This window comes from Aulonocara sp. 'chitande type north' Nkhata Bay, linkage group LG3, assembly GCF_057382095.1.
Source record: "Aulonocara sp. 'chitande type north' Nkhata Bay isolate Kocher_YH1m ecotype deep benthic linkage group LG3, A_spYH_male_GT1.1, whole genome shotgun sequence".
NCBI classification, from domain to species: Eukaryota; Metazoa; Chordata; class Actinopteri; order Cichliformes; family Cichlidae; genus Aulonocara; species Aulonocara sp. 'chitande type north' Nkhata Bay.
In genome coordinates, this window is record NC_141346.1 from 66,090,329 (window position 1) to 66,117,412 (window position 27,084).

General features: G+C 42.8%; 1 protein-coding gene and 1 pseudogene across 3 annotated transcripts in view; both read left to right on the forward strand.

Moving 5' to 3' along the window:
* Window positions 1-27,084, forward strand: part of LOC147336641 (NACHT, LRR and PYD domains-containing protein 12-like) — a 327,736-nt gene that overhangs the window by 278,300 nt on the left and 22,352 nt on the right. The window lies entirely within an intron of this gene.
* Window positions 5,510-26,773, forward strand: LOC147336660 (protein NLRC3-like; annotated as a pseudogene). Its single transcript, XR_015128305.1, has 9 exons — window positions 5,510-6,174; window positions 6,602-7,695; window positions 15,974-16,105; window positions 16,190-16,288; window positions 16,443-16,541; window positions 17,280-17,381; window positions 22,930-23,171; window positions 23,288-25,079; window positions 26,587-26,773. The product of XR_015128305.1 is annotated as a protein NLRC3-like (transcript).

Genomic DNA, 27,084 nt, shown 5'->3' on the forward strand with positions numbered 1-27,084 from the left:
CTCTTCCACAAAGTGAAAAACACTCTAGGCAGTATGTTTCTTAGGACTGCACAAAAGCCCTGCCTAACTCAACTATAACAACAAATATAAAAGCAAACTTTAAAAAAGGAATCACAACATATAAAAGAAGGTAAAGTACCTTTTGTTGGGTTGACACTGGCAACATAACTAGGTTCTTCACGTGGACATTGATGCTGATCTGCAGACACTGGGGGGAAAAGAGATCGAAGAATATTTACTTACTGAAATTCTTTGGTGAAAACAAGTTGTGAGATAAAATCAATGGTTGTGTGAATACTGACCACATGGCAACTAGTACTTCGACTGGATGATGGTCTTTGAGGAATAAAATCTCCCTGTCTGTCACGTTTTTTCCAGCGCACTGGTCTTGGCTGAGGTTCACTCTGTGCATCATTCTACGCAATTAACAAGAAGAAATGCAACACCTAAAATACAGTCTATGATTAAAGCGTGGTGGGGGCGGCATCACAGGCATGGGCAGAAAAAAACCAAAAGAAAACGTTCATGCTGAGCCACAGCTGTAAAAGCTGCTGGTCATAATATCAGTTTGGATATGTGGTGAGAGGGAAACATGAAGATGAAACCAGGAGATGTCCTTACTGGATCATCAGAGCTGAACAGGTGATGGAGAAACAGGTTTACCTTTCAGGTGACATGAATGAGTTGAAGGGAAGTTATGAACTGTTTCTGAGAGACAAATTACACCAGGATCCTTTTCTATGTAGCTGACAGCTGGTAACTGTGCAGGGGCGGGTCTAGCAAAGTGTTGCCAGGGGGGCAGGTAGGGCATTAACAGGGAGAGGGGGGCACAAAGAAACACTTTTCTTTCTTATTCTCATTTAAAATGTCTCGCTTTTAACAAATAATTATCTGAATCTTACAACCAAAGTTTTTATCTGATGTAAAATGTATAGAAATCATACATATACCAACAAGACTGTACATCACTGTCACAACAGCGTTTGTTTTCATTCAAAGGCTTTATGGCTTTAATACCTGGGGGGCCGGTCTCTAGTCAAAATGCCCGGGCTGAGTTTTTGTCCCAGTCCAGCCCTGGCCAACGGGGAAACAAATGCCGACACTGCGGTGCAAGTCTCGGACGACAGTACACCTAAAGCTGGGCAGACACTGCAATTTTCAAACTGCACGATTGGCTCGCAGGGGTTATAAGTTCGTAGGTCACGATGCAGGTCTCACACTATATCGCCCGATGCTCTGATGCGACCCGAGTGCTCACACTGTGCCTCCATAAAATGAAGCTTATAACAGAAAATCTGTCGCTCGCTCTCCTTCTTTCTTTCACTCACACAGACACACCACCACCATCAACTTTGCTAAATTGCTAATGAAAAACATTGATCAGGCAGCTGTGATTGAGCAGCAGTGTAAATCCAACTATTTTCACGGTTGTTGTGGTCGTGATCATTTTGTGATGCCACATCGAAAAGAGGGTTAGCTTTCCAAAGTTCTACAAGTTGTGTCTCCATCGCTTGTGTCCAGATCACACGCTGCACAGCCGTGCTGCTCCGTCTTTTTCACCGACGTTTACGTGTTTGCGCGTGAGCAGTGTGAGCGGCTGCGGTGACACCCTGACGAGCGAGAAATGTTTGTTCCCCTCAGAGAAAGAAAAAAAGGCTGCAAAAGTACAGGAGGAATGGGAAAAGGGAAACACCTGGCTGGAAAAGGTCACCATAACACCTATAAAGCGCACTGCACTGTGTGCCGGCGCACTTTTTCCATAGGCATGCTTCTAGTGGTGGGCACATGAAGAACATGAGGGGCGTGAAAGCTCGGGGAACCCTTAACCAATTTCTTGTCCACCAGGCCACGGCAGAAGCAGATATGGTATGTAAACACTGGTTTGTTTTTTAAACCCTCTGGTTAAGGTTAATATGGGCATGTGCAGTGAATATCAGCGCTATGTGGCCAGAAGTGTGATAATATAATTTATTTTGTGTAATAGACAACTGCAAGGATAGATGATTACAACAAATAGATCACTAATATATAAAAGTAATACATAGATGAATAATGATGATGAGTTAAGATGCGTACTCAAGCGGGTTTACAAATGGGAGCAAAAGCTGAAATAATGCCTCTACTGAAGCCAATTGCACTAAATGCACTAAATGTGCACTGTTACAAGAATATTTTTCTTTCTATTGTTTTCTATTAATTTATATAATTTTAAATTAAGCAGGACAGAGTTCTTTTAAAGAAAGATTTACTTTTATTCTCAAAAGTTAAGCACACTGAAAAAAATGCAATAGGGTGGTTGTTGAATTTGCATAGAATTACTTCATATATCCAGCATGACTAATTTAAATTTCACATCTAAACATATTTTTGTCTTTTAATTTTCACATATTCTTTAAGAATATTCATTCTTTTAGAACAAATCATGTTGAAAAGAAACAAGTTAGTCGTGTTTTATCCTCAAGCTCCGCCCCCTGGAAAGGAAAAATCGGCTGCACTGTCCGCCATTTTTGTCTCTCGCGTTGGAAAATCTACTACCATCTGGAGTTTTACACTTGAAGGTAAATAAGATTTTAAAGCTAATACACCAGTGAGAAAGAGTGTAGACCCTTTATACATGTGGACTTTTACTGGGGTGTTGTTATTTTACAGGTATGTGGGCTGTTTATCGAAAACCATGAAAGGCTAATGTAAGGCTCCAGTTAGCTAATGGTAACCGAAATTATGCGATAAGCAAATTAGTAATTAACATATATAATGTGAGTTAATATTGTTTGTATATTCTTTCAGTCTAAATTAACAGACTATTACAAACTTGCATCGGTGTCTGTAGTAAGTGGTGGTACCTGCAGTGTCTTAACCATTAAACAAGCTAATGTAGGGCTGGGATATGACTAGTTTGTTGAAACGTGTCTGCTGCCAATGTGACTGCTCACACAAGGTAACATTACCAGCACATAGCCACAGCCGCTATAAACATGCTGAAAGGTCAATCTAGCTTCTGTAGTCAGCAGCTGGAAGACTCAACACAGACCCAAGATTCAGTGTAACGGTTATCTAAATGTTGTGTGTCCTGTTTGTAAGCCCAGAAAAAGAAATTAAATAAAATGACGACCTTGAGCTTCAAGCTAATGTAAGCGTAATGCTATAGCATAAAGCGACTAATGCAATGATGAGGTTGTTAAATTAGTAAAAATACAGTAAATATATCCAACATGAATCATTTATATTTTTGGTCTAAACTGTAGTATCAGGTAAATGTTAAGTGGTAGGAACATCCATAACCTCAAATAACGGAACATAAACATAATTAAGTCTCACGCCTTTCACTTGTTTTAGAAGGATGTTCAGTCTTTTAAAACCAGTCATATCAAAATAACAGAAAATAGTTATGCTTTCTGTTGAAACTCCCCCCCCCCCCCCCCCCCCCCCCCCCCCCGGGTGTGTTCTGCGAGGGAAAATTCACTGTGGCGGTCCGCCATTTTTTGTCTTCGCTTCGTTTACGTTTGGTGCTGAGCTTTACTTTGTAGAGGTAAACTGAAAACTACATGTTTGAGAGGACACGAAGAGAACATCCATTAGATGGGGAAGTTTTTCTCATGAATTGCTGTTGTGCAACATAATGTAAAAAACAAGTCATTCCTTAAGTTAACTAACGATAATGCTAGCTTAAGCTGCGAGACAATATTATGTGCATTAGCTTTTTTTCAGTGTGTGCCCAGTCACATTCGCTTGTTTTTTCTCAGTGAATACAGACTAACAAACTTGTGTCCATTTAGTTAACTGGGGCCCGTTCTTCGTACGTCGCTTACTACATCCAAGATCAAATGACACATCCAAGACCAAACCATCGCGCTAACCGTGAGCTCGCTAATCCGGTTCCCCGAACACACCTGCTGTTGACGATTAGTACAGCTGGACGCAGTAATGTGACATCACTGGGTGTCGTAAAAGGGGCTACGCATTGATAGTAGAAACATTGATCGGCAACCCGCTGATTGGTCAGCGAAAATGTCGAAGGGGCGTGCTCGGTATTTTCCGGCAGCAGAGCAAGAACTCATGAGTGAGGGATTTCAAGAGTTTCAGAGTTTAATTAAAACGCAAGAGAACACTGCAAAGGCTGCAAAAGCAAGGAGAGAGGGCTGGCAGAAAGTTGCTGACAAATCAAACTCGTAGGTAATTTAATAATAATAATAATAATGGATTGGGTTTATATAGCGCTTTCCAAGGCACCCAAAGCGCTTTACGATACCACTATTCATTCACTCCCACATTCACACACTGGTGGAGGCAGCTACGGTTGTAGCCAGGCTGCCATATCGCGCCATCGGCCCCTCTGGCCAACACCAGTAGGCGGTAGGGTAGATCTATCATATGACACTATATTGTCCAATATCATATGGCATTATATTATATTATAATATGTTATATTATATCCCCTTTCACATTAGAGCCACAACAGGACCCACAAGAACATGGGAACAAGTAAAAGTGGAATACAGGAGTATTCTGCAGAATGGTAATATTTATCTCTTAGATTGCTTTTCGTCTCTTGGCAAGGTAATACTGGCCTGTAATACTCTGTTAGTTTGTTCATAACAGCAACCAAGAAAAGGGCAGAGGAAAAAAAGACAGGTGGTGGTCCTGCACCCCCTCGTCAACAAGTTGGTTAAGTAAATAATACCCTCACGGGAATATCGATATCTCTCAATGAGCACACTGTCGCGCTGAGCTAAAGGATCCTGTCTATCCCGCAATATACGCTGAATTCTGGGGACTCTCCTTATCAATCTTGCACCTTCCGCAATGGGTTGGTCGCGTATACGGACAGGACATGGCTGCGACAGGCTTCCCAAATCCACCTTCGCTTTTATAGCCGTGGTCTCTCATCTTGATTACACGAAGTAATTTACAATTACTACTCTGAAATATGAATTACATCTGTAATAATCACATACATGTAATAGAATGTTAATAGTACATTTCCCTTTTTTAGGAAATGACCTGTATGTATCTGTGTGACATCAATACAAGGATCAAGTGCTGCATTATCTTTAGTTACATTGATGTTATTTATTTATGGTGAAACAGTGGTGGAATATCGCTGTTGCTTTCGTATAAATGAAGCGGACATACCTGCGTGGCCGCGATCTAATCCTGTTTACATAAAGTAAACCTGAGCAGGTTTACGCTTACGGCTCTGTTGCTATGACAGCAAGTCCCGGATGAGCTTCGGGGAACCGAACGATCCAAGATCACGCAAAATCGTCAACAATCAAATCCAGCTAACTTACTTAGCGAGGTACGAAGAACGGGCCCCTGGTTGTACCTAAAATGTTTTAGTTAAACAGTTAAATAAGCTAGTTTGCCATGGGGTGGGCTCTGTGTGTGTGTTGGTTGGGGGGGGGGGGGGGGGGGGTCTTCACTAAAGTCGGTTTATTTAGGGCATGACACCAAATTGTTTTAACTGATTTATAGAGAGACTGAAAGGAGGGCTTAAAGAGATAAAAATAATGACAATATAAATATGTTAAATTTATTTTTTCTGTATCGATATATGGTGCTTATCCCTGCTGAAGGGCAGATTGGTGTTGCTTCAGAACAATTCTCTAGCACTGTTACGTAGAGGTGTTACAGTTAAGGTTTTAATAACATTATTTTATTTACTAGTGAAGATTTGCATATGTTATCTCACATTCTGTAAGGTAAATTTTCTGGAAAGGTCAAATTAACTAATTTAACTAAGTATTAATGAAAGACCTTGATGTGTATATGACAATAATAGATGTAGTTTCTGGGTCATTTGGCAGAACTGCAAAATGGCCCAGAAGGAGGCAACTGCTGTGGTTGCAAACAGGCTTTGGGTGGTATGGAAGTAAGGGCAACTATGGAACTGCTCAGCAACATGGGACCCATAGCTAATAAATAGTAATATGACATAAAATAACAACTTTGTGTGGATGTAACCTTGTGAGATTTGAGATTTTGGCAGCATTTTTATGTGACAACTTCTCTTTTTAGATAAATGCAGAGTTTAAGCGCATTACCACCATGCCACTGCAGTCCAGATTACTCTCGCAGATAGATGTGCTATCTGACAAACTAATAAAGGTCTTGAAAAGTCGAGAAGGACAAATAGGAAGAAGACTTCAGAACATTCTGGAGCCCACGGCCCAGGTAAGAAAAAAATAAATTTGTGTATACACTTTAGGGAAAATAATAATTTTAACAAAAGGCTGCTTGTCACTCTATCCCAGGAGTATGTTGAAAATCACCTGGGATTTTCACAATTTACCATGGGTGCGTTTATTTTTCTTTTTTTTTCTTTTACCTGCATTAGAACTGTGTGTGGAGTTCATAGTTGAACACCTCTCTATGCTCTGACAGTATTCTGCTTCTTTGCATGGAGATTTCACTTCATGCATTACCTTTTTAAGCATTCTGAGGACTCAAATCACATGCTGTAATGAATCCGTTTTTTGTTCACCTAATGTGTTAATGTTAACATTTTTTGGAATAGTGACACAGATTAAAATAAGATTTGGTATAATGTTCTTTGACCAGTGTTCTGTTTAATTAAATTTTGGAATTCTGCATTTTCTAGGCCACAGATGAAGCCATTATCCAACGATCTAATAAGGAAACAACCATGGGAATTTACATCAAAAAGTCAAGAGATGGCAATGGCAGCCTTGAGGACATCAGGATAGTCCTTGAAGGCCAGAGAGTCTGGCAGGATTTGGATAACTATACCCTAGCAGCTGAAATGCTGTTTGGACTAATGTACACTTTGAACCTCACCTACCCACTGGAAAAGTATACCTTTGAGATATTATAGAAACTGGTTATGGAGCTCAAAAGGAACAGCCTTTCAAAGAAGGCCCAGGTTTTCAGGACCAGACTGTACGATTGAACAGTTTTCCAGTTATGATGTGGGAACAACATGTTTACCTCTTCGAATATGTACCATCCTTTCTTTTAAGCCAGCACTGGTAAAGTTTCAGGACATAGTGAAACTTATTTTTCTGGCACTTTTCAACTTGGGGCCTTTATTACTGCAGTTTTCACTTTTCAAGCCATGGCTCTTTAAAAAAAAAAAAAAAATTCAAACTTTGAATGTCCATTTTTCTCAATGGAAATGGTGCCTTCTATTGTTTTCTATTAATTTATATAATTTTAAATTAAGCAGGACAGAGTTCTTTTAAAGAAAGATTTACTTTTATTCTCAAAAGTTAAGCATGACAGGCTTCTGTTTAAGAAAGAGACCTGTTTTACTGTGTTAATGTTGTCATTTTGAGCTAAAAATAAATGGCCAAATGATCATTTGTTTCCCATGTGTTCATATCACAAAGAATATGCATCTACTTAAATCAAATTCAAGTCAAATGGTTAAAAAATAATTTCACACACAAAAAAAAAAGAGCTAAAAAATTCACCACACTGGGAAGGGTGAAGACAACTGGGTTGCCCGGCCCTGGCCACGAGGTGCCCCTTATTTATTTCTCAGGGAGTTGGCAACCCTATGTCTTCGTGATCGAAGTAACTTGAACACAAACACAAACAAACAAAGAGGAAGACCGAACCGGAAGGAAAAGACTACAAGTCCCAGCATCCTCTGTGTTTAGGGAGGAGAAGTGAAAGTGAAAGTATTGAGCCTCCGTTGAGAGGAGAAGGAGGAGGAAGGTGGAGCTGAGGCAGGTGAGCAAAGGCATAGATTTTGCATGGACGGGAGGGACGTGTCCCCACCAATAATTTGATCTCTTCGAGAAAAGAAAAACAAACCCGATAGAAAGAAAGAAAAAAACAATCTGTCAACATCTCGTTCACCCAGCGGTGCAGAAAGAGTTAAATTACGTTCTCTACTGGAGTCCTACGTCATGTGACAAATATGGCCAATGTGATTGGCTGTGCCTTTCAGGGAGCTCTGTTTAGTAGTGATGTGCGATACCACTGATTTCCTTTCCGATCCGATACCAAGTAAAATTCAGGGTGGTATCGGTGATACTGATCCGATACAGATACTCTGTACAAAAACTTAATGTTTCATTGCATTTCATAATACAATATACACAGCAAATCCAGCATGTCCAAATTAACACTGTCGGATTTGATTTCAACACTATTAAAGTGTCTATATGGGTCCACACCAGAGAGTGTTAATTTAACTCTTTTTGGAGAGTTGGTACATTAACTCTGATTTAGTGTTAAACACCAAATCTGTCTGGAGTTGATAATTTAACACTTAGTGTTAAGAGTTTATATATTAACTCTCAAAGAGTATTTTAGTTTAACTACTTAAGAGTTATCTTCTAATTCATTCTAAAAAGCGGGAATTTTACTGTTCTGAACTTCTAGAAATTTCTTTTGGAAATAAACATTTACTAAAAAGATGCAATGGTTTTTGAAAAACATTTATTCTGAACTGTGCACCACAATTTCAAAACATTTTCTGAAAGATGTAACAGTGTACATGTTCTCACTTTCATTAGAATTGTGTTTATCAAAAGGTCTGACATGGTAAATGCAAATAACAGCATTCTCATCACTTATTTCTTCAATACAATATGCATGTCCTTCATTCATCCCTTTGTGGAACTTCAACACACTTCTGCTCTCCCCCATATCCCATCTTCACAAGCATATCCTGTGCGGAGATTGAATAAAAATTAGTTGACACTAATTAATGGCACAAATAATCCAGTAATCAATTGCAGCACAGTAAAAAAAAAAAAAGGAATCCTCTTTGAGCCATTACTTGTGTAAAGTATTTTCCCAAAAGACAAGGACACAGGCAACAGGTAATACTGAACTAAATGTAAAACCTCAACCTTTTTCATTTTTACCTAAACCGTGTGCATAAAACTGGAGGGATCTAAATGCTAACGTAGAATCCGGTCAGGACGTCAGCTACTGCTGTTTGCTCGTTTGTTTTTGTTTTTATGGGCGATCGTTTTCAGGCTTCAAGTAGCACCATTATACCAACGTTTCACATTCTAGACATTGTTTTAGGTGTATTTGACCAAAAGTTTGACTGAAAATTCACATTCAAGCTTTTTTTCAAGGCTGTGGTATTTGCCGCAAACAATACCTTTCAGCTAGCTAAAACAGAATGTTATGCTATCACCGAGCAACATGGCTAATGCCTTTCACACAGCTTCGTCTCAACTCCAAAGAGCCACAGAAGTAAAAGCGCATGATAATAATTGAAACAATCTTTGAAAGAATGACTTACCAAGCATGGCAAACAACTCAAATATGTAGAGCAAAATGTTCCGAAACGGCTTCACTTCAGCTTCGATTGGAGCCGTGCTGGGGGTGGAGTCTGTGAATTTACTCTGTTGGTGTCATAGCCCCTCTAGGAGTTCAGAGTTAAGAGGTCAAGAGTTAATGTTTCCATTGTAACACCTCCAGATTTGACATAGAAACACTCATTTTTAACACTCGATTTTAACTACTATCATTTTACACCTCAGAGTTACATTAAAAGAATGTGACTCTGCTTAGAGTAAAATTAACTCTACTTTTGCAAGAAGACTATTAACACCAAAAAATTTAACACTTTTGAATTTGCTGTGTATAATTGTATTATGTAATTGTAATAATAACATAACCATATTGCTTCATAATGATTAGAGGATATCAGACAACTTGTTTTTATTGCTTAATAATGCAGAATAATCGTATAGAAATAAAAAAAAACTGACATTGTGCGCTATTTGAGCATGTTGCCTGCCTGCAGCACTAAAGGACTCTGCGAGAGACGTCTGTCTCGCTCTAGCAGCACCTGTCCCTGTCCTCCTCTTCAGTTCACCTCAACATAAGCTTATCATATTCTGTGATGTGATTTACTCCGAGGTGTTTGACAAGGTCAGTGGTGTTGCCACAACACCTCACTGTCTTGCCACATATATCACAAACCGCGTCTGGGCTGTTTGTGGAGGTAAAACGCGTCCACACATGACTCTGTTTGCGCTCTGCCATTGTTGTGAGTGTGCACGCAATGGGCTGCGACACATTTATACAGCCGTATTTCGCATATGACTATGAAAGGCATAAGAGGAAGTAGTTCCTTCCAAATTAGACGATCCGAATGATATAGTTTCTTTCCACTGCGTTCATTTTAATGGAAAAACTACAAATTTACCCCAGAGTACTAAAATATCGATATTATAATATGAGAATCAATTCTAGAACATAAATTGCTGGTATCGGAAGAATCGATATTTCAGTATCGATCCGCACAGTTTTAGCAGCGGCAAGCCTGCGCTGCTAGGGCCTGCAAGGAGGAGAGGTGGGTGGCAGCAAAAAGGAAGAACCTGGATATAAGAAAGTGTTTTTCAAAGAAACCTGTAAGTTACTTAAAGTCAAGCTCACTCATAAAATGTGTCCATCACAATAACATTACAGGCTATGCTAGGCTTTGGCCCACATGGTAAATGGCCTATATTTATATAGCGCTTTACTAGTCCCTAAGGACCCCAAAGCGCTTTACATATCCAGTCATCCACCCATTCACACACACATTCACACACTGGTGATTTCAAGCTACATTGTAGCCACAGCCACCCTGGGGCGCACTGACAGAGGCGAGGCTGCCGGACACTGGCGCCACCGGGCCCTCTGACCACCACCAGTAGGCAACGGGTGAAGTGTCTTGCCCAAGGACACAACGACCGAGACTGTCCGAGCCGGGGCTCGAACCGGCAACCTTCCGATTACAAGGCGAACTCCCAACTCTTGAGCCACGATAGCCATTCATTAGACATCAGTCTAAAATTGTATGTAACCATGAATAACGTGTTTTGGAAACTAACTGCACAACAGGCAGCACTATTTGTTCTCTCAGTCTCTGAGCAGCATTTCTAATTTTGATTGAAACTGTCAGAGAAAACGGCAGCGTCGAGCGAGCCAGGATATTAGTTTACAGAGGCTGTTAAAATTATATGTCTGACGTTAAAATGCTGGTGACACAATAATTTCATCCTAATGGCACTGATATATTCATAGGGTTCATTTTTGAGACAAAATATAACGAGGTAGTCATGATTTTGCAAATAAATAAAAATAAAACCTTGTAGTGCAGTTTGCACAAATTGTTTTAAAAATGCACTCACCCTACAAACATTACTGACGAGTCAAGATCTGCACAAAGTGACAGAAACACTGAAGCAGCTCCACATTTTATTCTTATTGTCATGTATGTCCTATTTGTCAGGTGACAGAAGAACCAACACAAAGCTCAGAGAGTAATGGTGACACAAGATCACAGGTGAAAATAAAAAACTTAAAATAACCCGGTTGCACAAATATGCACACCCTTAAACTAATACTTTGTTGCAGCACCTTTGCCTTTTATCACTCTAATCAGTCTTTTTGGGTAGGAACCTATTAGCATGGCACATCTTGATGTGGAAATATTTGCTCACTCTTCTTTGCAAAATTCACATATAAAACTATGAATTGTAATTTTAAATGGTTTAAAAGCAGGTAGAATAGCATATGTAGGCAGGTATATTTCTTTTTTATCAAGAAGCAAAGACAAAAAGGGGAACAAAAGAAACAGAGCAGGGTTCAGTGGTTGAATCATCCGTCCCCACCAATGCCAAAACCAAATCTACGCCTTTGCAGGTGAGTGTTAACATGAATATGTTTCTTCTTATGACATAAAATAATTCCACGCTGTTCGTGTCTGTGGGTGAAATGTGAGGCCGGTCGGCTCCTCTGAGCGCTGGTTTCCTGTAAGTAGAGAGGAAGTGAGTTTAGCTGAGCCTCCGTTTAGTGTGAGAGAGCAGGAGGAGAGTGAGAGCTGTGCTGAGGCAGGGTGAGTGTTAACACCGCTCTGACATTACTGTGTCTCTGTGGCGGGAACAACAGGCTCCGTCAGTGGAGGCAAAAATAATCAGACTTTGGTTTTTCAAAGGAAACAACTTTATGTCGGAAGTTCCCGCACGCTCATTGGATAACGATGTGTCAATCTCGAGCTATTAGCCAATGAGCGTGCGGATTCACAGAATGCCCCGCCTTTATCACGGGACTTTAAAAGCTACAATGGCGACAGAAACTCCGTGAGTGGAGTTCAGGGTGACGTTATGAAACTGTGACGTTTGAGCCACTTCCTGTTGTCAGTCCCAGCGTCCTGATCACCGAGGTTTCTGTTGCTCTGATATCTGATATTGATTATATTGGTAAACAGGCTGTAGCATAAACATCAAACACAGCTGAAGCAGTTTTTGGATGGTTGGCTTCAAATGATTCGTCGGTTTGAAAAGTAAAAACAATTTAAAATAGGTGAAGCTGATGCAGGGTGAGTGTTAACACCAGGACTTTAGAGGGAAGAAGAGTCACAGCATGTTGTTGACGCGTTGTTGTTCAATCGGGGGAGGCTCTCCGTTGAGGAGAAAAGCTTGAATTTGTTTGTATACGGATTATCCATTGTTTATTATTGCTCACCACAAACAACTATCTGATTGAATAGTTTTCTTATCAGATAGAGAAATAAAATGCGTCGCAAAATGTAAAAGCAAAATTTCCCCGCCTGGGCTGCCTTGCGCCTGATTGTTCTGTAAATAGTTTGAAATGGTTACATAAAAAGCGTCTGAGCCTTGGCTGCATTTTTAGGTAAATATAACTTTGTTGTCTGCAAAACTTTTGTGTATTTTAAAAAATGTACAATTTCTGTTTGCATTTCAAGTTATGAAAATGATTTGTTTAACATGCTTGTGGTTTTTACAGTCAAAAATATCACTTTCTACTCGTATTTTAAATTTTGTCTGAATTTAGATAAATTCTGCTGATACATTTTGTCAAAATGAGAAAATAACAGATTGGCAAGATAAACAGTTTTTAAATGTGAAATACAGAGGCCACATCAAAAGTAGTCAAAAACGGCCAATTACACCCTGGACACCAGCTTTCTGGAGTATTTGAAATAACGGTAATATGAGTGGTCCATATAGTCACAAAGAATAGCCACTTGTTTCTGTGCTACCAAAGTTCCCCGGCTTTCATTCAAAATGTGTTTATGGTCAGCACCTGCACATTAAACTACTTAAACATTATAAATGTCTTTTCAAGCTCACACTGAGGCCTGTGGGGCACAATCAGCCACTGAGACAGTTCACACATTTATATGTGTTTGTATATGAATATTTCATACTTTAAGACTGCCTGTTTATTTAAGGGAGATGAACAAAATACATTGGAATTGTACAAAATAATATCACAGATGACAAATTCAATAGATTTTAAGTAGATGCTTGTGCATTCTTAAAGTCTTATATGTTGAATTGAACTATTTGATCTGTTCAAAGCCTCCCAGTCAGTGCTGTTCTCCATGCCTGTCTGACTGTACATGTTATTAGCACAAACACTTTAAAGGTGATCCTTTAGGACTTCAGCAATAATACAGAGAGCAATGTAGTTAGCAATAAAACAGTTTTATTGGGAATTAACTTAAAAAACAAACAAATATCTGTCTCCTAATTCTTGTCACACAGGAAAGAAGCATCAATATCTGATGAGCAGACTTATTTCTTTCTTTTTTTGTTCACATTTTCACATCTTAATTTTTAAGTGAAATGGGCATTTAGAGTTTATACACTATGTATATAAGGTATTAGTACAGGTACTCGGGCATTTTGCCATAACACGGGCAGAAATATTGCCATTCAGTGCCTTCGTAACTTGAATTTTTCGTGAAATGGGGCATTCGTAAGTCGGGGTTCCACTGTATTTTTGTGTGGTGCGTTTTTTCTATTTCTTAGCAAAAGTTGAACAAAGGTATTTAAGTTCATGTAGGATGATTTGTTTTCATTTTCACATGGTGTTACTGAGGTAATGCGAATTGAAACATGCATTCTTTTTTTTTTTTTTGGCGGGGGGGCTGATGTGCTGGAAAAGCTTGAAAAGGGACCTTGAAAGTGCTTAAAAAGTGCTTGAATTTGACCCTGAAAAAGGCGTAGGAGCCCTGCTCACGGCAAAGCGTGGGACAGACCCGCTCGCCTCGCAAGCAATTGAGCTGTTATTACCACCGACAAAGCGCATGTCCCGGTACACAGCTGCCATAACCCCCGCTGTACACTGACTTCATTTACTGAGGTTTTATTTCCTGATGTTCGTATGTGTCATACGTGTTCCAGTCACCAATTCTGAATTATAACTAACATTAAAAACATGTTTAAGGAGGAGAGAGAGCAAAAATATTCGATTAACAGCTGATGTTTGGGTTTTTGTTCAATAATCAGCGTGACCTGATAAACGCATAAAAGAAATAACGCTGGTGTTTCCGTCATGTAGTAACTGTTAGGTTTAACTGTACAAAGATGGTTCGACACTATGAAACACACACAGACTTCATGATGTTCGCCTCATTTTTTTATTGTGAATATTAATCATGAGGGTAAACGGCCCTGTACACCACGGAGCGAGGTCAGCATGTCCACCATATCTTCAGCTCTCTGAGTTAACCCATCAAACTAATCTAACGCTCATCTACGAATAATTCACGGTCATATCAATATGATTTTACAGAAAATCATCCTTATTGCTGCAACTATTCCAGAGACATGAAAATCTACAGCATAAAGAACACAAAAATATATAGCAGTCTAACGCAACACTTTAACAGAGATGAATGCATCAGTTTGTCACAGATCAAAGTGGAATGAATGTGATTGGTTGAACTGGTGTTCGTGATCTGTGTTTTCTGCATTTTCATCAGCGTAAGAGACTCAGCAGCAGATTATGACAGTTATACATTTGATGAATCACCAAATTAATAAACGCAAGAAACGATCAAACCTGTTCCGACAGTTTGAGTTTGTGTTCCCTCAGCTGCAGACTCGCTGCTGTTTAAATGTTTGAGAGCGAAGATGAGATAGAGAATCAGCAGCAAAGAGAACAGAGAAAATCCAAATCAGAGTTTTTCTCTGAATTAAAAGCAAGGAAACAACAATATATTCTACATGGTGAAACTGATGGTTTGTGGTGTTTGGGTCTGTGATAGGTTTGTAGCTTGAACCTATTCGCTGGAACATTGAAGACAATATAATTACACATCAAGCAAGACACGAAGTAGTAAGTTAAACTTAAAGAAATCCAGACGCTTTTCTTGGACTGTTGGTTTCAGTGTTGAGTCTCATTCACACACTCCCTCAGACTCTTCACACACACTGATTTGCTGACATAAACACACTCCTGTGTGCTTTCTTGGCTTCGCACACACACTGAGGACCATCTACAGACTGTGAGCTCCGTCTTCTTCGTCTTTGGAGCCGAACTCTGACAAAGTAAGGAACAAAACTTTCTCCAGCGTGTGAACTTTCCTCCTAGACTCAGTCTGAGCAGTCAGACCACATATTTCTAAAGCAGCACATGAAGGTGTGGCTCACACACACACAGGTGAAGGAAACAGCTGCAGTATTAAAAACTGCTTCACTGTCTACAAATATATGAACTGAATGTTTCTTTCAGGCTGTAAAAACCTTATTTATCCTCCATTACAGTCCTGCATTCAGAGCATTACTTCTGTTATATTAGTACATGTATTTTATTCTGATGAACACATGAAACTCTGAGCTGGATTGAATCCATTGAATCAGAGTCCAGGACTCAGACTAAACACACTGAATGTGTCCTGAGCTCGGCCGCTGTTCCACAGTAACTGCTGTCAGAGTCACTGTTACTGAGTTAGCTTAGCTAGCAGAGCAGCTAGCAGTTAGAGTATGAACTCTGTAAGCAGTCAGCTCGGTCCTGGACATGGTTACTGACATAAAGCTGCTCTCTGCAGCCATGTTTGACCTGCTGCTTTGTAGGACTACAGTAATGGAGGATTTGGAGGCTGAACTCGGCTCTGTGACACTTTTTGTAGTGAACTGATGAAAGCTGCGTCTCAGATGGATGTTAGTCCAACACATCAGACACGACCTCTGCAGCTCTCAGTTGATGTGCACATGAATGATTTGTGTTTCCTCTGCAGGTGAAGGTAGAAAGTGTGTGTGAGCTGATGTGAATTGAGCAGCATGGATCAGTGTGAGGACAGAGAGGAGGGAGTCCCTCCCTCTAAAAGCACTCTGTGTGGGGAACATGAGAGCCAGACCAAAGCTCAGAGGTGAGATGACCATCTCTAACTGTCCATGACTCTTCTCCATGTCACAGCTCAGCACTCACATCACTGCTCCATCATTATTCACAGGAACCAGCCTGGACCTCCACCCAGCTCTGTGTCCTCTAAGAGCAAACGGGTGAAGCATTTCTTTCGTAATTTAGGGCAAAAGAAGTCATCTGACGAAAAGTAAGTTCATGTCAGTATTAAAATGTTTGAAATTTTAATCAGCTTTTTACTATTTAACGATTTAAATAATATACTATTTACATAGTTTATACATTTTATCTAATGTATTGGACACATTGGATGTGACACATGTTTCATGTTCACTTATTTTTAGCGTCAATCAGAAACCATCCAGCTCTGTGTCTTTAAAGAGTGACCGGTCAAATCATCGAGGCATTGGTTTTAAATCCCAGCCTGTGTCTGCTGCAGAGAGGTGAGCTGTTAGTAACAAGAACTCTCTGATTTAAATGATTTTGATGTTTCCTGGTTTCTAAAATGCATCTCTGTAGCAGAGCAGTGTCTCCAAGGACACAGAGGCTCAGCTGTAACTGTCAGTTTATCTGGTTTAAGACACATTTGGACTCAATTGGCTGTTTTTAACTATGTATTTTAATCAGAGGTGTAAATTCAGACCTCACACATCTGGATCCTAAACTATGATACAAACAGCTGCTAGCAGTGGGTAGTTTGACTTTGATACGCTGCTCTAGAAAGCAAACAAAGGTTTGTGCAGCTCCTCTTCAGAAAAGTGTTCAGAGAGCAGCTGCTGTATTAGACAAAGGCTCGTCGTGTGAGCCCAGATGTGTGTAACAGCTGGATGAAGGAGAACCATCATAGTCGCGTCTCCATCCCGCCTTTATTAATGAACTTCCTGTTGCTTGCAGATGACAGGAACACAAAGTGTTTGTGCCACTTGATGCTGCAGGATTTGTTAACGTGTCCATGATGGTAACATCTCCTCGTCTAACTGCAAACACATGAGCGCTCCTAATGGCAGCTATCACAGCCACACAGGCAGACTGTGTCTCACTGTTGCATTCAGGGACATTTGTTTTCCTGTAAAAAGCTGAACTCTAATGGGTCCAAAGGTCAACCTCCAGAGTTCAGTGGTGAACCTGTACCAACGAGGTCAGAGACCTGTGATGACTCCTTTACATGTTTGTGTCTGCAGAGGTCAGAGGTCACAGTTTGCAGGATCCAGCAGTCCGTCGGTGAGGAGTGACTGGTCCAAACATCAACCTCCAAACTTCAGTGCTGAACCTGGACCAACGAGGTCAGAGAACTATGATGACTCCTTTACATGTTTGTGTTTTCCTGGATAAATATGACCAAAGATTCATTAAAAAGATAAAAATATTAGACTGTCCTGTAGCGCTGTGTGGCAGGCAGAATTGGACCCAAACACAACAGGATGAAGTCAAAAAGGCAGCTTTTGTTAGGATGCCTGGGTCGTTGACCCAGGGTTTTTGAGTTTATTATATTATTTATACTTTCTAGTTTTTGGTTTCTTTGAGTTCTGTCTTATGGCTTATGTCTCTGTCTTCTTTAGTTGCTCTGTCTCCCCTATCACCTGCATCGCCTTGTCTAGTTCGCGTCTATGTGTATCTTAAGTTCCTATATCCCCGTGTTCAGTCAGTGTTTGTGTCTGCACTGTTCCCACGTCTCTGTTCCCTCTGTTACAGTGCGTGCGAGTCTGTGTCTTTGTTCAGTCTGTGTTATGTGTTTCCTGTTTTACTTTGAAGGTTTCTGTCTTATCTCGGTGTGTTCAGTTTACGCTTCTTTGGTCTCGTCAGTTCTGATTTGCCCCAGCTGTGTTTCCCTCCTGTTACTCATTCCCTGATTGCTCCCTCTGTGTATTTAAGCCCTGTGTTTCTCTGTGTCCGTGTCGCGATCTACCATTTTCCTAGCTGTGTGTTCTGTCATTCCTCCAGTTTAAGTTTGTTTTGAGTTTTTTCTCAGTTATGTTATATTTTTGAGTACCTAATTAAAGCCTTTTTGAGTTCACGTCTGTCTCCGGAGTCTGCACCTTGGGTCCTATTCCTGCCTGCACACAGCCACACCTAACAGAAGATCGCGACCAGAACATGGACCCTGCAGACTCTTTTTCCTCTGAGTTCTACGGCGAGATGGAGCGGATGGTGAGCCTGCTCGACCGCATCGCCCTGTCCCCGGATTTAAGGACCATGGCAGTGGGGCTGAGTGGAGGCCATCATTCGGCAATATCCCCGGCTTAGCCAGTTTGCTAAGGACACTGAGTTGGGGAACACCATAACTGCCTGGAGAGAGCAGGTCAGGGCTGGTGAGCTTGCTCTCTCCCTCACTACATCTTCCCCACCGCTGCCGCAGGACAACGCACACTCTGCCTCATCGCCACTGCAGGCTTCCTCCCCTTCCTCACGCCAGCCGGGACCTTGTTCGCCTGTCCGTTCGCCTGCCTTTTTTCTGGCGGCTGTGTGGTCGGAGGATGAGGAGGAGGTCTCCGTTTCTCCACTGGTTCCTGTTTCCTCGTCTAAAACGAAGCGACGCCACCGTCGCTCCTCTCCTCGGTAATCTGTTCAGCCACCTGTCTCCGCTGGAGGGTCCGAGGGGCCCGTTCAGCCTCACGCCTCGTCAGCTGGAGGGCCCGAGCAGCCCGTTCAGCCTCACGCCTCGTCAGCTGGAGGGCCCGAGCAGCCCGTTCAGCCTCACGCCTCGTCAGCTGGAGGGCCCGAGCAGCCCGTTCAGCCTCACGCCTCGTCAGCTGGAGGGCCCGAGGAGCCCTGGAGGGCCCGAGGAGCCCGTTCAGCCTCACGCCACGTCAGCTGGAGGGCCCGAGGAGCCCTGGAGGGCCCGAGGAGCCCGTTCAGCCTCACGCCACGTCAGCTGGAGGGCCCGAGGAGCCCGTTCAGCCTCACGCCACGTCAGCTGGAGGGTCCGAGGGGCCCGTTCAGCCACCTGTCTCCGCTGGAGGGTCCGAGGGGCCCGTTCAGCCTCTTGCCTCGTCAGCTGGGGGTCCTGGAGGACCCAGCCAGCACGTCCCAGTTTCTGCTGATGGTTCTGGCGAGGCCGTTCAGCCACCACCGGCTCCACCGCCTGGTCCGGCCTCCGAGTCTGCAGCTCCGCCTGGTCCGGCCCCGGCCTCTGCAGCTCCGCCTGGTCCAGTCTCCGAGTGTTCAGCTTTGTCTGCTCCTGAGGTCTCCAATCTGTCTGTTCCTGCACGTCCCGACCGGCCTGCACGGCCTGCACGTCCTGTCCGGCCGATGACTGGACGTCGTTGCCGTCATGGACAGCTCTCTGTACTACGCCGCCGTCATGGACGGCCCCCTGAACTACGTCGCCACCAGTGCCTCCCGCCCGGCCGGCCTCCTGACCTGTTTTCTGGGCTCTTGGACCATCAGCCTCCGGGCCGCCCCCCTGACCTACCCGGGTTTGGACTGTTGTGCCGTCAGCCTCCGGGCCGGCCCCCTGAACTTTTTTGAGACTATTGCCTGGGCCTCTGTGCCTTTCATGAGCTCTTTTGTTTGTTTGCTTTTGGACTTTGCCCGGGCCTTGGTGCTGTTGTTTTGGACTTTGTTCCTGTTTTTTGTTCTGTTGCTTTCCGGGATCCAGTGTTTGCACTTTTTTTTTTTTGTTTGTTTTGTTGTTTCTGGCTCCTTGTTTGGTTTGTTTTCGAGCCCTCCATCCTGTTTCCCCCGCCGCCCACCCTGGTTGGGTTGTTTTTGGTTTTGATGTTTTGGTTTGGGCTGTCTGGAAGCCAGCCCTTAAGGGAGGGGGGGGGGGGGGTACTGTTAGGATGCCTGGGTCGTTGACCCAGGGTTTTTGAGTTTATTATATTATTTATACTTTCTAGTTTTTTGGTTTCTTTGAGTTCTGTCTTATGGCTTATGTCTCTGTCTTCTTTAGTTGCTCTGTCTCCCCTGTCACCTGCATCCCCTTGTCTAGTTCACGTCTATGTGTATCTTAAGTTCCTATATCCCCGTGTTCAGTCAGTGTTTGTGTCTGCCCTGTTCCCACGTCTCTGTTCCCTTTGTAGTGCCTGCATGTGAGTCTGTGTCTTTGTTCAGTCTGTGTTATGTGTTTCCTGTTTTACTTTGAAGGTTTCTGTCTTATCTCGGTGTGTTCAGTTTACGCTTCTTTGGTCTCGTCAGTTCTGATTTGCCCCAGCTGTGTTTGTTTTGAGTTTTTTCAGTTATGTTATATTTTTGAGTACCTAATTAAAGCCTTTTTGAGTTCACGTCTGTCTCCGGAGTCTGCACCTTGGGTCCTATTCCTGCCTGCACACAGCCACACCTAACAGCTTTATTTCAGCTGTGAATATGCAAACAGCAGAAATAAGGAAACATAACTGTAGGTTTGCAGTGAATGAAGCCTCAGCTCGACGCTCCACTTTGTCCCTCTTTTCCTTCTACAAACAGCCACATCAGGAGTCTTTGATGGAGTTTAAAAATATTTAATTACAAATGTCCAAAGATACCTGAATCAACAGTTATTAAAGCTAAAATAGTTCACAGGGTTTGGACTTTGTTAGGTGACGAGAGAACATCAAAGTGTTTTTTATCTTAAACAGTATTTTTATGACTTCAGTTGCTCTCACAGCCCTGTTTGTTATTTTACCAGAGCTCTTATGTTTCACTCAGTGCTCCCACCAAACACCTTGGAGGACACAGTGTGATTTAGATTTCATTGCTGTAAACACCAGTCACACAAGCTAACCCATGGAGGCAGCAGCAGGCTTTGTGTTTGGTAAAGTCTGTTGGTTTAAACTAAGAGTTTAGTTTGTTAGCACAAAGAGCTGTCAGCTAAAGCCCCGAATGCACTTTGAATACAGACGAACTGAGAAAAACACTTTAAATACAGCAAACACTCAAACTGAAAACAAGTTTTTCTGCTGGTCATCCACAGCAGTACATTTAGCATTCATGCTAGCAGCAGGCTATGGCTGTCCACTGAGCACCAACACAGGTAGGAGTGAGCAGTGATGAAGCAGGACTGTGGGCAAGTTTGAGCTACAATCCTATTGGCTTCTCAGTTTCTCCAAAGAAAAGGGGAAAAATTCTTGGTGTTGTGAAGATGTGAGTTGGTCTTGTTGTCGTGGGGCTGGAAGGATGCTGGCAGTGAGAGGCTTTTCATACAGTGTTCAGTAGCAGAATGAGAAGAAAGCCACTGCACATGAAACAAGGTGCTCGTAGAGTTTGTTTACTGTGTTTGTGCCACAATGTCAGATCAGTTGTAGATTCACATGCAGACTTGTCCAGTGAAACCAGTGCAAGTACTGCAGTACAGAGCAAAGACTAAGCAAGCCAGGAGAGCTCTCCAACTTTCTGAAAGTATCAGGATATTTGAGTGATAAGAAAAAGTGGATCATGCAACAATGTCCCTCAGCACACAAAACAGTCAAAGCAGAATAAATATGTTTTAGAAAGGCCGATCAAACACTTACAGGGACCTGAAGAGAGAGAAACCAACAAAATGTCATGGCTAACAAAGGAACTCAAGCACAGACTGAGTTCTGACAAACAAATCAGAATCAGACTCAGAAAGGGTTTTCTTGCCAAATGTTGGGCAGGTTTACAACATTAGGAAATTGCTGCGGTGCTTCAGTGCAAACATACTGTCATAAATTACGCTTAAATAGACATGAAAATAAAAATAAGAATAAGAATTAAAAGTGCTAAGTAGATAGGTATATACATGAGTGCAGGTGGTGATCAGTGCCAAACATGGAATGATGCATTGAACACAGCGTAGGGTCATGTGTTAGGGGTGGGAACAGTCATACGGTTATTGTTCATGTGTCCGACAGCAGAGGGGAAGAAACTGTTCTTATGGCGAGAGGTTCTGGTGCGAATGGACCGGAGCCTCCTGCCTGAGGGGAGCAGGTCAAACAGACTGTGTCCAGGGTGAGAAGGGTCAGCTGAGATCCGAGCTGCACGCCCCAGTGTCCTGGAGGTGACAGTTTATTTACCAAAGGGGTGAACCACAGTGCTCTATATATGTACAGTGAGTTGGGGAGGGGGTCCAGGGCTCCAGGGAAAAGAGGGAAGGGAGTCCACACTCACTCCTCTTCAGTCACTCTTGTCCTGCTCTCCACTCACACAGCCACACACGGGAGTCACAGGTAAGCGTCTGTAACCAGGTCCGGGGAAATATATACTCAAGTATACACAAAGTTAACCCAACTGGTGAATTTAGAGAGACATTTCTTAGCAAGGAGCTGAGATCATGAACACAGGAGGGTCAATGTCCCAGCGACAAACTGCTCCATGCCGCAGCGTTAAATGGTTACCGGTAAGCCCAGGTGAATCAGCAACAGGTGGTGTAATCATCATAACTGTGTGGACCAAGAGCGAGAGGCCATTACAAGCTCCACCCAGGCAGGCAAAACGCTAGCAGGAGAGAGCAAAACATAAAACCTGAAAAGCCATCATGAGCCAGCCAGAGAGACACAGAGTTTTATACTAGAAGAGAAACCTGCTCATCTTCATCATGTTTGTTTAAATAGAGAAAATCAGAAGTCTCTGTGTGTCAGACCACGGCTCTACACGGACACTTCTAAGCTGCTTCAGAGTGAACTGACACAGATAAGCTGCACACAGCAGCTGTAAAACAGTGAAAGTCATAACTGTCTCTCTGATGGAAAGCTTTTATTGTGAAGTCAGGAAGTCTGCAGGAAGTGTTGAGTTTGTATTCATCACTCAGTGTTTAATGAGACAGGCAGACAGGAAGAGCAGCTCATTAGTGTTGATGACATCAAAGGAACTGTGAGGAACTGCAGTTTGGTCAAATCTGGATGTTTTTCACTGACAGTAAATGTTTTTAGTGATAAAGAAATGTGTTCACAGAGAGAGGAGGAGGAAGAGGAGTGGTGTTTGTGAGGAGGAGCAGCTGTCCTGCTGTGCTTTGTGTCAGGACGTCCTGAAGGATCCAGTCTCTACCAGCTGTGGACACTGGTTCTGCAGACAGTGCATCTCCTCATACTGGGACCAATCTGCTTCATCAGGAGACTCCTCCTGTCCCCAGTGTGGAGAAAGATCCAGAAGCAGAGCTGGACTGCAGACAGCCAGTCAGAGCAGCTGTGTACAAAGTAAGACTGAACATCTGTCTGCTGATGGACTCATTTCTGAAAACTGGACTTCTTGTGTTGTTCAGACATTGAAGAGTTTTCTTTCTCTTTAGTCTCATTGTTTTTCTTTCTTTCAGCAGATGTTGGTCTGCAGGAGGTTTTAGATGAACATAAGATCAGTCTGAGGAGGAGATGTGAACGTGTGACTGAAGGAAGTGATGAAACAGGAAGTAGAACCCTCCTCAACAGGATCTACACTGAGCTCTACATCACAGAGGGACAGAGTGAAGAGGTTCATACCCAACATGAGGTGAGGCAGCTGGAGACAGCTTCCAAGATGGACGCCCTCCATGACGCTCCAATCAGGTGCCAGGACATCTTTAAAGCCTTACCTGACCAACAGAGACCCATCAGAGTGGTTCTGACCAACGGCGTGGCTGGTGTTGGAAAAACCTTCTCAGTGCAGAAGTTCACTCTGGACTGGGCAGAGGGCTTGGAGAACCAACATGTCAGTGTGGTGGTTCTGCTTTCATTCAGGGAGCTGAACCTGATCAGAGATGAGCAGTACAGTCTTCTGGAGCTGCTCCATGTTTTCCATCCAACATTACAGAAGGTCACAGCAGAGAAGCTGGCTGTCTCTCAGCTTTTGTTCATCTTTGACGGCCTGGATGAAAGCAGACTTTCATTGGATTTCACCAACAGGAAGCTGCTGTCTGATGTCACACAGAAGTCATCAGTCAGCCAGCTGCTGACAAACCTCATCCAGGGGAATCTGCTTCCCTCGGCTCTCGTCTGGATAACTTCCCGACCTGCAGCAGCCAATCAGATCCCTCCTACATGTGTTGACTGGCTAACAGAAGTACGAGGCTTCACTGACGCCCAGAAGGAGGAGTACTTCAGGAGGAGATTCAGTGATGAAGAGCTGTCCAGCAGAATCATCTCCCACATGAAGACATCCAGGAGCCTCCACATCATGTGTAGAATCCCAGTCTTCTGCTGGATCACTGCTACAGTTCTGGAGCACATGTTGACTACAGAGCAGAGAGGAGAGCTGCCCAAGACCCTGACTGACATGTACTCACACTTCCTGCTGGTTCAGACAAAGAGGAAGAAGAACAAGTACCATGAGGGACGTGAGACGAGTCCACAGGAGCTGACGAAGGCTGACAGGGAAGTTCTTCTGAAGCTGGGGAGGCTGGCGTTTGAACATCTGGAGAAAGGAAGCATCATGTTCTACCAAGAAGACCTGGAGCAGTGTGGTCTGGATGTGACAGAGGCCTCGGTGTACTCAGGAGTTTGTACAGAGATCTTCAAAAGAGAGTGTGTGATCTTCCAGAAACCAGTCTACTGCTTTGTTCATCTGAGCATTCAGGAGTTTCTGGCTGCAGTCTACATGTTCCACTGTCACACCAACAGGAAGACAGAGGTGCTGAAGAACTTCTTGGGACAAAAATACAACGAGTCCTCTCTGGATGATTTCCTTAAATGAGCCATGGAGAAATCCCTCCAGAGTAAAAATGGCCACCTGGACCTGTTTGTTCGCTTCCTTCATGACCTCTGTCTGGAGTCCAACCAGAGACTCTTAGTAGGTCTGCTGGGTCAGACAGAGATCAGTCCAGGAACCATCCAGAGAGTCATCAACAACCTGAAGGAGATGAACAGTGATGGAATCTCTCCTGACAGAAGCATCAACATCTTCCACTGTCTGATGGAGATGAACCACCTCTCATTATTTCAGGAGATCCAAGAGTTCCTGAAGTCAGAGAACAGATCAGAGAAGGAACTCTCTGACATCCAGTGCTCAGCTCTGGCCTTCATGCTGCAGATGTCAGAGGAGGTTCTGGATGAGTTGGACCTGCTGAAGTACAACACATCAGACTGGGGACGACAGAGACTGATTCCAGCTGTGAGGAACTGCAGAAAGGCTGGGTGAGTCCAGATGTGATCATTAACATCATTGATCAGTGTAGGTTAGTAGTTTAATGTTGAAAATAAAATCAGATTGTAAGCACAAAGTGTTTGTGTCCGTACGCTGCAACCTTCCACACCATTCCTTTATTGTACAGACTCAGCAGCAGCTCCATGGATCCCAAATCCAAGAGTGGAGAACAGATTTGAAGTGTGTCACATGCAGTCACAGCTGTTTCCACCATGTTTCCACTGATATTAATCCTGTTCAATGACACGTTTCATTTCAGTGAATATGTTCTTTAGGACGTCCACTGACATGTTTAAGTGTCCTGCTGGAAATCACTCAAATCATCCATGAAATCCATGAAAAATCCTTTTAGTGTTTCTAACTTCACCCTCTGTCCTCTCTCTCTCTCCATCCTCCTCACTGCTTCTTTCACTGATAATCACACAAACATCGTATTCAGCTACAAAATAACACAATAACATCATCTGATGATCAGTGATTATAAGAGCAGGATCCATATTTGATATCAGAGTAACACACTGCTTGGTTATGTGCAGTCATCATCAGTGACTGTGGGTCAAACAGAAGCTCTCTGATTGGTTGCTGACCTTGGTCACCTGTCCACTCTCACCTGTTTGTGTTTGCTCTCTCTTTGCTGTCTCCATCCTCTCTCTCCTTTCTCTCCCTCTCTGTCTTTGTACGTCACTCAGGTCCAATGGAAACAGTGACATTTACAAACCAATCAAAGACAAACGGATCCATGTCAGGTTATAACAATATTCAAAGTGAATACAGGCTGCTGATGGACATAGACGGGGAACATCATTTTGACTTGCTGTCACCTGGATCTGGACTCATAAACACTGAAGCCCTGAACAGGAATATAAATCATTTTCTGCCAACTAGCGACACACCAGCAGATAATGGCTCAGAAAGCTAAAATGAGCCAATCATTTCTGTGTTTAGTTCCCCTGAAATCAGATCTGATATCAGCAGCTCTGAGTTCATTCATCATTATTGTCCAGTGATGAGATTTCTGCTCCATTTGGTAACAGTCAGCAGGTTTTTCCTGCGTGTGGACGTGAACAGTCGTACCTGACAGCAGGTAGCAAACAGAGATCCTCTTTCCAGCTGGAACTCTTCACTGAGCTGAACTCATTCAAAATGTTCTGGAGTCAAAACATGAAATAGTCCAAATGTGTGTCTTCACTCTGACTCTGGATCAGATCTCAGTGACAGACTGTGGACAATATGGAAGCCTAAATGTGACACCATCTTCCTCCTTCATCTGCAGATTAAAGCCAAACAAAGATTCTCATTAAAAGTCTGCAGGTCTGAGAGAGACTCAATCGTTGTGTCATGTCAAACACAGTAAGAGGAGCTGAAGCACAGATGTGAAGAGCAGATTCATCAGATTATGACCTCACTCTGTTTTGTCTTCATATACATTCAGTCTGTGTTTATAATGCAGATTTTCTGCTTTTATAATAACACATTTTATATTTTCTATCATCACAGACTGACTCAGTGTGGACTCTCAGAGTCTCACTGTGAAGTTGTGGCCTCAGCTCTGAAGTCCAACCCCTCCCATCTGACAGAGCTGGACATGAGTTGGAACAAGCTACAGGATTCAGATGTGAAGCTTCTGTGTGCTGGACTGGAGAGTCCAAACTGTCGACTGGAGACTCTGAGGTGAGTTCACTGACTGCGGCTGTTGTAGTTTTTCAATATTTCATGTCTTTGATTGATGTTTGAAACTTTCTTTAGTTCCTAAATGTTCAGGATGTGTCTGAAGACAAATGTGAAGAAGTTTGAGTGCTTTCAGAAATGTTGTCTTTCCAAACGCTGAACAACAGTTTTTCCTTTTGGCTCCAAACAGAAGTGACAGACTTGAGCAGGGTTCATTTAAAGGCTGACAGAAGTGGAGTGGTGACGGGGAGATGTTTGACAGGACAGTGTTTCAGCCTCCACAGGTTCATGTTGTGCTCCATCAGTCAGTGAAGATGAAGTCAGTGC